Source organism: Nannobrachium achirus (assembly GCF_963921795.1).
Source record: "Nannobrachium achirus genome assembly, chromosome: 11".
NCBI classification, from domain to species: Eukaryota; Metazoa; Chordata; class Actinopteri; order Myctophiformes; family Myctophidae; genus Nannobrachium; species Nannobrachium achirus.
The window spans coordinates 34,674,399-34,685,254 of NC_137820.1; positions in this window are offsets into that span (position 1 = coordinate 34,674,399).

Consider the following 10,856-nt stretch of genomic DNA (forward strand, 5'->3'; position numbering starts at 1 on the left):
GATCTCAGTAATAAAAGAGACTCGATATTGGAAGCAGTAGCAAGTGCAGACAAGCCTCTCAAAGCGAAGGCGAGTCAGGCAGAAAAGAACCCTATGAAGCGTGGGTACAAGGACACTGAAGAAGGCAGTGGACAGAGGCCACCTGAGAGCATTGAGGTGGACCGAAGCAAAGCCAGCCCTCTGCAAGTGAATGGGAAAACTGCGGAAGATGCTCCTGCTCACCCCGAGATCAATCCTGGGCTGGCCAGCCAGGTCCATAGTGAGATCAAACCTCAGAAAGAACTCCTCAAATCTCTAATGAACGGGAGCCTGTCGCAAAACAACGTTTCAGACTCGGACCACCAGCCACCCAACAAGATGCCCAGGCTAGAGGCCATACTAGCTAGCGATTCCACAGAGACTGCAGGATCGATGCACAGCACCATTCAGGGTAACAGTGGAGTGGCCTTAGCCCATAAAGAAGTGAACGGGAATTCCCAGCTAGGTGATGATCTCAGTAATAAAAGAGACTCGATATTGGAAGCAGTAGCAAGTGCAGACAAGCCCCTCAAAGCGAAGGCGAGTCAGGCAGAAAAGAACCCTATGAAGCGTGGATACAAGGACACTGAAGAAGGCAGTGGACAGAGGCCACCTAAGAGCATGGAGGTGGATCGAAGCAAAGCCAGCCCTCTACAAGTAAATGGGAGAACTGCGGAAAATACTCCTGCTCACCCCAAGATCAATCCTGGACTGGCCAACCAGGTCCATAGTGAGATCAAACCTCAGAAAGAACTCTTCAAATCTCTAATGAACGGGAGCCTGTCGCAAAACAACGTTTCAGACTCGGAAACGCAAAACAGGACAGATCATAGACAGGAGCAAGATGTACAAACGCAAAATACCACATCATCACCAGCCACATTATCCACAAATCCACCAAATACCTGTTCCAGCAATATTCAGTTCAAGAGACCATGTACATCAATACGATCTATTAAATCTTTAAATTGTTACCAGTCACTATGGAATATCCGTGTTTGTGTTTTAACCAAAACTGAAATTAGGTCATATAACAAGGGAACATATTTTTCTTTTCAAATTAGAGATGAAAATGATGAAATTAAAGTTACAGTTTTTGAGGAAAATATAGACAGATTCTTTGATTTAATTCAAATAAATAAAACCTTTATTATTTCAAATGGAACGGTAAAAAACATAAATAAGAAATTTTGTTTTGGAAATATGAAGAGAGAAATTATATTAAATAAGCATAGTAAAATTACCTATTGTGAAGATATTTTACCAATTAGCAACACACGTTATAATTTTGTTCCAATAGACCAACTAGATAAACATAACACAGGTTCAGTAATAGACATTATTGGAATCTGCATTTTTATTGATAATATCACCCCTGGAACATCAGCAAATGAAAGAGACTATCTAAAAAGAGAAATAATATTATTAGATAGTACCAATTACACAGTAACACTCACCTTATGGAATAATGAGACGAATAAAGTTCAGAACTCCGCACAACCGATATTAGCACTTAAAAATGTTTTAGTGTCATCATATCATGGAAAGTCACTACGAACAACAAGTAATACAATATTATTGTTTAGTCCGGAAATAACAGAATCCCTTGAATTACAATCATGGTTCGACATTACAGGAAAGCATCCTTCCAGTGAACTTTTAAGACAGAAATGGTCACCTCTTACGGTAGCAAAAGCAAATGTAAAGTCATTAGCACAGATGAAAAACGGACCAACAACACAGAATGAAGAGTTCTATTCTTGTATTGCAGAGGTAATAATGATTAAACAAGACACGTGCATGTATGAATGTTGTCCTTCTGACAAATGTAATAAGAAGATTTCTCCATCAGTTAATGGTAATTATTTTTGTACTAAATGTAATAAGGAATATTATGAATTTAGATACAAACTTTTACTTTCAGTTTTAATAAAGCAATCTGACACATCTTTATGGGTCACTTGCTTTGAGGACACAGCTCAAATTCTATTAGGTTGTACTGCTGATTCCATAGTAAATTATACTGAGACAGAAACAGATATAATTGACAATATATTTCAAAGAGCATGTAAGACCTATATATTTAGTAATTCGGTCAAGAAAACCACATATAACAATACAGAACGTTTCAGTACCACAGTCTTACATATCCAAGAACATGACAATCTATAATATTAACACCCAATGATTAGATAAGCTACACTTACAATTTATTTATTATGAACTCATAAAGAGGAAAGTAGGTTTTGTATTTATTTTTTATTTTATTTATTTACAGTTTTTCATTTTAATATTTTTTTTTATTATTTATTTTATTTATTTTCATTTTTTTATTTAAAATCTTTAAATTGATTTTTTATTTTTCAATCTCATAAGAAAATACAAATATAAGAACTTTTATTTAAATACCTTTTTTTAAGAACAGTCATTTTTATTTATGGCCACTTGACCATACACATACATTTTTTATTTTAATAGCTACAGTATTGTATTTATTAATTATTTTATTTAGTTATCACCATATATAGTGATGTAAGAGTAAGGTAACTTTTTAGGCAACCACACTCGCAATTTCCCAAATTGCAATTTCTCTAGTTACTATTATTAGTGTGGTTGCCAGGGCAACCACATTATTACTCTGGGGAATTTTGCAGTTTTTACAATTCTTAGTCTCATTGACTTGAATGGGAAACTCCATATATAGTGAGTAACTTTTAGGTATCTGACCTTTCCCATTGACTTTGAATGGGAAACACCATATATAGTAAGGTAACTTTTAGGTATCCGACCTTTCCCATTGACTTTGAATGGGAAACACCATATATAGTGAGTAACTTTTAGTGATGTAAGAGTAAGGTAACTTTTTAGGCAACCACACTCGCAATTTCCCAAATTGCGATTTCTCTAGTTATTATTATTATTATAAATGAGTAATACAAGTGTGTATATGTCACATTTATTTTGGCGTCAGGCTCTGCTCTCCCTGCTCAGCGCAGCACAGAAGAACATCAATAACCATTAGGAGCAGGGAGATATAAATATATATAAACTCCCCCCATGGGGAACAGAATTAGCAGCAGAGCCTACTGGTGGTGCTGGGGAGGCGGTGGGGGCAAGCAAGTGCCAGCAGCCAATCAGCAAGGCAGGAGGAAGAGACAACTGAGCAGGCTTTAAGTAGGTTGGCAATGATCAGCTGACTGCCACGTCACCTGTGACGCAAGACTGGCGTAATAGCGTTGTAACAGAACTGAATGCAACCGCATTGACCCCCTCGATTTATGCTGACTGAACCCATTCCGCGGGCTCCATCCATTTATGTAGTCACATGCTCTTGTTAATACTTTTCATTAGTTAACCCTTACAGTGCCTATCCCGAACAAGTTCGGCTTTATTTCAATCCAATACAATATTTTATTTGCTATTTTACTTACCCCGAGCTGTTTGGAGCAACGTGGGTGGTCCCGGCTCGCCCAGCGCTAGCCAATGAGAGACGCTAGATGGTCCGACGATTTATTCCATTGAAAATGGTTTAAAATAAAGTTTAGACCCCCCCAATGTTCACCGAATGTTCACTGAAGGCGGCGCGACGTATTCCAGTGTGCCTATCCCGAACTAGTCCGGCTTTTTTAATAAAATGAATAAAATAATCCGAGGCCGCACCAAGCCTGGCTCTAAATTTAAAATCTAGGCGGCCGACCGAAAGCCCTTTCCCCCGGCCCGTAATCGGGCAACGTGGCAACTTTAGACAGGATTTTCTCCGGATTGTGTTCCCAGACCCAAAGAAAAAGTTTTTTGCGACTGAAATAGCTTTAGATCGGGCTTCTAAATGGGTTAGCATTTTGGCTACGTGTCAGCTAGCTTCCTCCTATCGTCACCCATAGCATTGGCTGGAGTGAAATCCCAAGGCACTTGGGACAGTGTCGACGGAAGCTAGAGCGAAGGTCTATGGAGACATTTCTGGCACTCTAGCGCCCCTTGTGGCCGGTGGCACTGTATGAGTTAAGTATGCGATAAGGTCTTGCTGCGCGGTCATTATGGCTTATATGGACACTTCGGGCTGATAATTCCCCGGGCTTATATGGACACGACGGGGTAATAATTCCCCGAGGCGGAGCCGAGGGGAATTATCAGCCCGAAGTGTCCATATAAGCCATAATGACCAAGCAGCAAGACCTTATAGCACTTATTACCCGGCTAATACATAAAATTAATAATTTGACTCAAAACTAAAATCAAAACAAAGTGTTTCCTTGTTTACAGACGGCTGAAAGTGCGTCCCCCCGAACGCAACACGGTCGCCTTGGAAAACAAGGAAGTGCTGATCAAATAGAATCCATTTCTGTTACTGCGTTGTCTATTTCTCGCCTCAAATGTTTTTAAAGACATTCTTCAGAGCAACGTTTGGTTGTAAATGTCGCTGTGTGTTTGTTTACATGGCTGACATGTTGGATACGGCACGAAATCCACGCAGTGCAGCCTGAATACAGCAGCTGCTCTGAGCCTTTGATTAGGCAGCGGTGAATTATAGAGCGGAGCGGTCATTATACGCTCATAATTCACCGCTGATTTCAGCGCTCGACCAATCAGAATCAAGCATTCAACCAAGCCGGGTAATACATTTGTATAAAATCCACAGTCACAGACTTAATCATTATAACTTTCCTTTTCCAAATCTTTCAAAAACATTTGTAAGACATTTTTATTTTATTTATGAAAAATCTTAAAAAAGTTTAAATATGGAGATACAAGGTTTCTGACCGACTGCGATGATTATCGCGCCTCCTAGCGTGCGATACAGAGCTACACATATGCTCCCGAATGACAAAGTCGGAGGGTATGCCAGTCAAAACGCCCCGCCCCAACCGAGGGCATAAGGCGCGAGACTGGCATGTGTACTTCCTCTTAACAACACCGTTCCTCTGCACGCAAAATGCGCGCGAAGGGGCGTTTGAGGAGTGCATTTCTCCTAAACTAAGAAAACCATGGTTTCGTACGAAACCTTTCGTTTTCTGTCATTTACTCGAAATGCACTCCTCTTGGGTCACATAAACCCCCGGAAGCGCACACCCTCAAATTCCGCCCGCTCCGCCTGACAGGAGACCACACCCCCGGCGTGGCCCCTCCCCCACGGAGCCCCGAGCCCACCGGACTCGAGAGCGGAAGAAGGTAGAAAGACCCTGACAGACCGAAATCCGCCTCATGAACTAATAGGCCGACCAGGTCCGCCTCATAAAACCCTGACAGGCTGGAGCCCGCCTACTCACTAATAGGCCCACTAGCAGCCGTTTTATAAGGAAACAGGGTCCCCCCCTTTTACCGAGAGCAAAGGGACTTGGTCTCAGCTATAAAAAAGGGGGGAAAAAGTCTTTAACTAGAGGAGGCGGCAACACCCAGGACCGAATGCGCCAATGAAGATGGAGCCACGTCCAAATGGTAAAAAACCACAAAAGTCGACGGAGTCGACCAGTTAGCCGCCGAACAGATCTCTTGGATCGAGACACCCCTGGCTAGAGCCCAGGAGGTCGACATTCCCCTAGTGTCATGAGCCCTTAGGCCCTCAGGAACCGGGACTTTAGCACAAGTGTAGGCCATCTTTATGGCCTGCACAATCCACCTTGAAGTGAAGCTTTAGCCACCGCTTTCCGTCTAGGACCACTTTTAAAAGTGACAAACAGTTGGTTTGACGCTCTAATAGCCCTCGTCTTCTCACAGTAAATCCTCAAGGATCTTACCGGGCAAAGACAATGTAGACGCCTATCCTCCTCCGAAGAAAACGGAGGAGGATGAAAAGCCACCAACTCGGTTGGCTCATGTATAATCACACGGTTCTTTGGGACAAACGCCAAATGGGGTTTTAGCAGAACCTTCTTGCCATCCTCACAGAATCTCATGCACACCGGGTCCACCGATAACGCATGTAGATCACTGACTCTCTTGGCTGTAGACAAGGCCAACAAAAGACTAGTCTTAAAACTCAAAAGCTTTAAGCTCGCCGCCTCCAGAGGCTCAAACGGTGGACGGCACAGCCCGTCCAACACCACACCCAAATCCCACGATGGGAAAAGGGACCTAGTAACCGGTTTAAGCTGGTGCACACCCGCTAAAAACCGAGCCACCAGACGGTGCCTACCCACCGTCTTACCCTCAAAGCCCACATGGCACGCTGACAGCGCCGCCAAGTAACCTTTAATGGTAGAAAAGGCAAGACCACTTTCTAGCTTTTCCTGAAGGAAATTCACAACAAGCTGGACCGGAGCCTCAAACGCCACCACCGGCGACGTACGCTCCGCACACCAGTCTTCAAAGATCCTCCACCTCTTATCATAAGCCGACCGCGTGGACGAAGCCCTAGCACTTTGAATAGTCTGAACCGCCCCTGGCGTCAGACCCAAAGCGCTCAAAGACTCCCCTTCACGGGCCAAACCTGAAGGTCTAGCTTCGCCGGGTCGGGATGGAAGATCTCCTGCCCTGCCTGCCGTAGCAGATCTCTGATTGGCGGCAGAGGCAACGGGTTGTCGTAAAGGAGGGGAGATATCTCCGACCTCCACACGCCCCACCCCGGAGCCACCAACAATAGTTTGAGGCCGAACCGCCTGACCCTCTCCAAAGTCTGGGGGATCAGTTCCAACGGAGGAAACGCGTACAGCAGTTCCCTCGGCCAGTCGTGAGCCAGAGCATCCAGCCCCAGTGGGGCTGGCCCCGTCGCAGAGAAGAAAAGTGTACACTTCGCGTTCTCTGCTGACGCGAACAAGTCGACTTGAGGCTGACCGAACCTGCTCCAAATCTGTCTCACCACTCCCGGGTGGAGGGACCAATTCGCATAAAGGGGCTCCCCCCTGGACAGCAGATCTGCTCCGCTGTTCAGAAGCCCCGGAATGTGCGACGCCTTGATCGACTGCACGCATGAGATACGGACGTCTACACATGTTACTCTACGACAAATAATTAATTCTTCAAGTTACTCAGTCTAAGATCAGTTCGAATTCAACTTTAGCCTTAGCGGTGAGTAGGACCATCACCCACGGGTTTCGTTCAACTTGGTCTGTTCTTCTCTGTTTTGTTCTTCGCTGTTTGCTGCTAACGATAACAAGCGGCTAGCCTAGGTTAGCTTAGCTTACCGTCGTCATGTCTAGCGAGGGTCTGTTTTCACCACCCCTCCCTCGACGCTGCGGGGATCCGGAGTGCAGCCGCTTCATTGCCGCTGAGGACCCGCATTCCATCTGCCTGGGCTGTCTGGAGCTACAACACGCTTGGCAAGGTTTCTACTTCCCAAACAGCTGCGTGTTCTGCGCGACGATGGACGCGGCCGTTCTTCACCAGCGTCTGCTGGTGGTCATGAACATGGACGCTACAAGGCCCAAACAAAGCCACGTCGCTCGGGGAGCTCAGATGGAACACGGCGCTCAGATCCCCGCCACGCCAGGACAAAGAAGCGGGCCTGTTTCCAGCACCACAGCAAGGTTTGTCCAGGCGGCTCCTAGTGTTTGCGAACCTATCCGCAGTAGCTTCGCTCCGATGTACACTATTTCTACCACAGCGCACAGTGGTGGACCCGGCATGTTCGGCTCCACCCCGCGCTTCTCCTTCACGCCCGGTCCTGGTTTGACCAGCACCGGGCCTCTCCAGGCCTCCGCCGCCCTGCAGGCTAGCCTCCAGGGACCACTCCAGGCGGGGCCATTGTCTCCGGTCGCCGCCGAGGCGGCCACCAGTGGGACTCCTCACCCCACCAACCCGTTCCTGATGACTCCAACGGTCACCGCCCCCCCCCTCTTTCCCCCCTCTCTTAACGTCCCAACAGAACGTGCCACGTAAAGTGCCTCGCGGCTCGGACGAGTTTGGCACCTCCGAGGAGGAGGAAGATGCCATGGAAGGAGAAGAGGAGGAAGATGAAGAGGAGGAGGAGGAGGACGGTTTGGTTCAAGAGGAGACAAGTGAGGACATTGTGATGCTAAGCCCCCGTCATGGCGGCACCCCTCGCACCTCACCCCAAGCCCCCCCCATCGCCCCTGCCAAGAAGGCAGCGGTGGATAAGGAGAAGGTGGGCGCCACAGCAGAATCCACCCCACAAGAACTGGACCTGCTGGCAGTGGTTGAGCTGGCGGTGGCCAAGATGGGCCTCACTATGCCAGTGGAGCCTCGCCCTGCGAGCTCAACGGAGATCAAGTTTGCGGGCAAGAGAGAGGTACAGACACCAGTCCCTCGCTCTCAGAAGCTACCCGCTACCCCGGGGCTCAAAGAAGCTCTCCATTCCACATGGAAAGAACACAGAGAGCCCGGGAAGATGGCTCTGTCAACCTCACTGGCGGATGAGGACAAGTTTGGCGTGGGCGGCCTTCCCCCTGTGGATGTCGCCACTAATCAGTTCTTCTGTGCCCAGTTTAAACCCACGGAATGCCCCTTCACTCAGGAGCCTGTGCCCAAGTTCAAGAACAAGGACGAGAACAAGGTCTCCAACATGGTAAAAAATGTTTATAAAGCTGCAGGGCTCTCTGTGAAAAGTTTAAACGTGGTGGGGCTGATGAATGGAGCCATGGCAGAGATGCTGCTCCAAAACAAGGACCGCCTCCCTCCTGAAGCCTATGCTGAATGGGATGCCATGCTACAGCTGGCAATAGTGAGCAACGTCCATGCCATCCAATGGGCTGGCAGGGGGATGGACGTCGCTGTCAGCATGGAGAGGTTCAGGTGGCTGCAGAAAGTCCCCTTCCAAGGCGACGAACCAAAGGCCAGCGAGAGGCGAGAGGAGCTGAGGGGCCTGGACACAGCCCCCAACAGTCTCTTCGAGGGAGCGTTACCCTTCCTCCGTGTCATCACCGACACCAATAAAGCCCAAAAAGAAGTGGTGGATGCTGTTTTGGGTAAACCTGATAAAGGGAAAGAACAGTCAGGCTACTCAGGACGCTCTTCCCGTAATAGGGAGAGATATCAGGGACCCCCCCGACAGGGCGGGAAACCCCATCGTTCTCCTAGAGCTCCGTCTTCCTCCTCGGGCACGAGCAGGAACAGAAGCCAGAGCAATCAGGGCTCCCAGCACCAGGAGATGCGCCCACCAGCTCGCCCTTCCTACAGTGCAGCAGTGAGGGGACGTGGGAGAGGGGCGAGAAAATGACACTTTGAGAAAGAGGGCCTTCTCACCCTCGGCGCACGGAGACAGGGTCATGGACGGCTCTCCAGCGCGCAAGCACAGTGCACTTTTGATCCTGCCACCCAGGGTGGAGGAATCCAATGTAAATGTGAATTTTGTTACTGTGCCAAATGTTTTCTCCCAAGTAAAGAATGTGTCTGCGAAACAAGGTCTCTTCTTTCACAATGCACACACAATGGAGAATCCCCAGTGGGGACATCCATATATAAAATATGCATGCCCAGTACCACAATCACAAACACAAACAGCCTTCAAGGAAACCCCCTTAAGGGGCATTTCCAATATAAAAGGTTTAATTGTTCCACAGCCTCAACTCAAGGGCCGGAACAACAAGTGTTCCTCCCTTCCGACACGAGAGGGCGCCAAAGCGCCAGTCAAGGTAAGAAGGTTGCAGAGAGGTCTTTCTTGTTTAGCTATCCCAGCCCGAGCTGCGACAGCAGTATTAAACAGGGTTTTAGACAGGACGTGTTTACAAGAATGCGTTCCTTTTTACACTCCTCCTCTGCCTCCTGTCCCACCGTGCAACAAAGTGTTGTCGCCGGTGATAAAGGCATTAAACGTAAGGCCCTCGCTTCACAGCAAGACGGTGTCACGCTCAGTAGTAAGTCACGTGTCTCAGTCTCGAGTCCCTTTGACTTCCGCGTTACCGGTGACGTCAGAGTCGTGTCCGGGGGTGCACATACCGTGCATTCCTATCAATCACATTCCGTTAGGTCTGACGTCAGCTCCCATTCAGAATCCTTTGTCAAAGCATTTAACTCAATGGAAAGCATGCAAGCCGTGTCCCTGGGTGCTTCGCACCGTGAGGCAGGGATACAGGCTACAATTCTCAACCCAGCCTCCCTTGTCAGACAGAGTGATATTCACGCACGCAAAGGGGCAGGCCGCTTTGATTCTGAGGGAGGAGATTCACTCTTTATTGGGGAAAGGAGCGATCAGGGAAGTTTCCACAGATCAGCTCGGTCTGGGGTTTTATTCTCATTATTTCGTTGTGCCAAAGAAAGGGGGGGGGCTGAGGCCCATTCTGGACCTAAAAGCCCTCAACAATTTTCTGGTAAAATACAGTTTCAAAATGTTGACGAACGTAGCGCTATTGCGCTCGATCGGAATCAACGATTATTGGACGTCCCTCGATTTGAAGGACGCGTACCAGCATGTGGGAATTTACCCCCCACACAGAAAATTCCTGAGGTTCGGTTTCGAGGGGAAAGTGTACGAATACACTGTTCTCCCGTTCGGCCTCTCTCTGTCTCCCCGCGTGTTTGTCAAAGTGACACAAGCGGCTATAGCTCCCCTGCGGCAGCAGGGAATCAGACTTGCGACGTACCTGGACGATTGGTTAATAAGCGCAAGTTCGAGAGAGGAGGTGACACGTCTCACCAATGTGGTGATGTCGCAGTTAACCTCTCTGGGGTTCAACATAAACTTCAAAAAGAGTATGTTAACACCAGCTCAGCAGACCACCTTTTTGGGGATCTCGCTGGACTCAATAAATATGACGGCTCGACTCTCACAGGAGCGATTAGTCAAGATCGTGGCCTGCGCGAAATCTTTTCGCGTGGGCAGAGTGGTCACGTACAAGCGCTGCATGATTATGTCAGGGCTGATGGCCTCAACTATCCATCTACTCAGGCTGGGCAGGCTGTATATGAGGCCTTTTCAAAAGTGGATGTTGGCACTCAAGATCCACTCG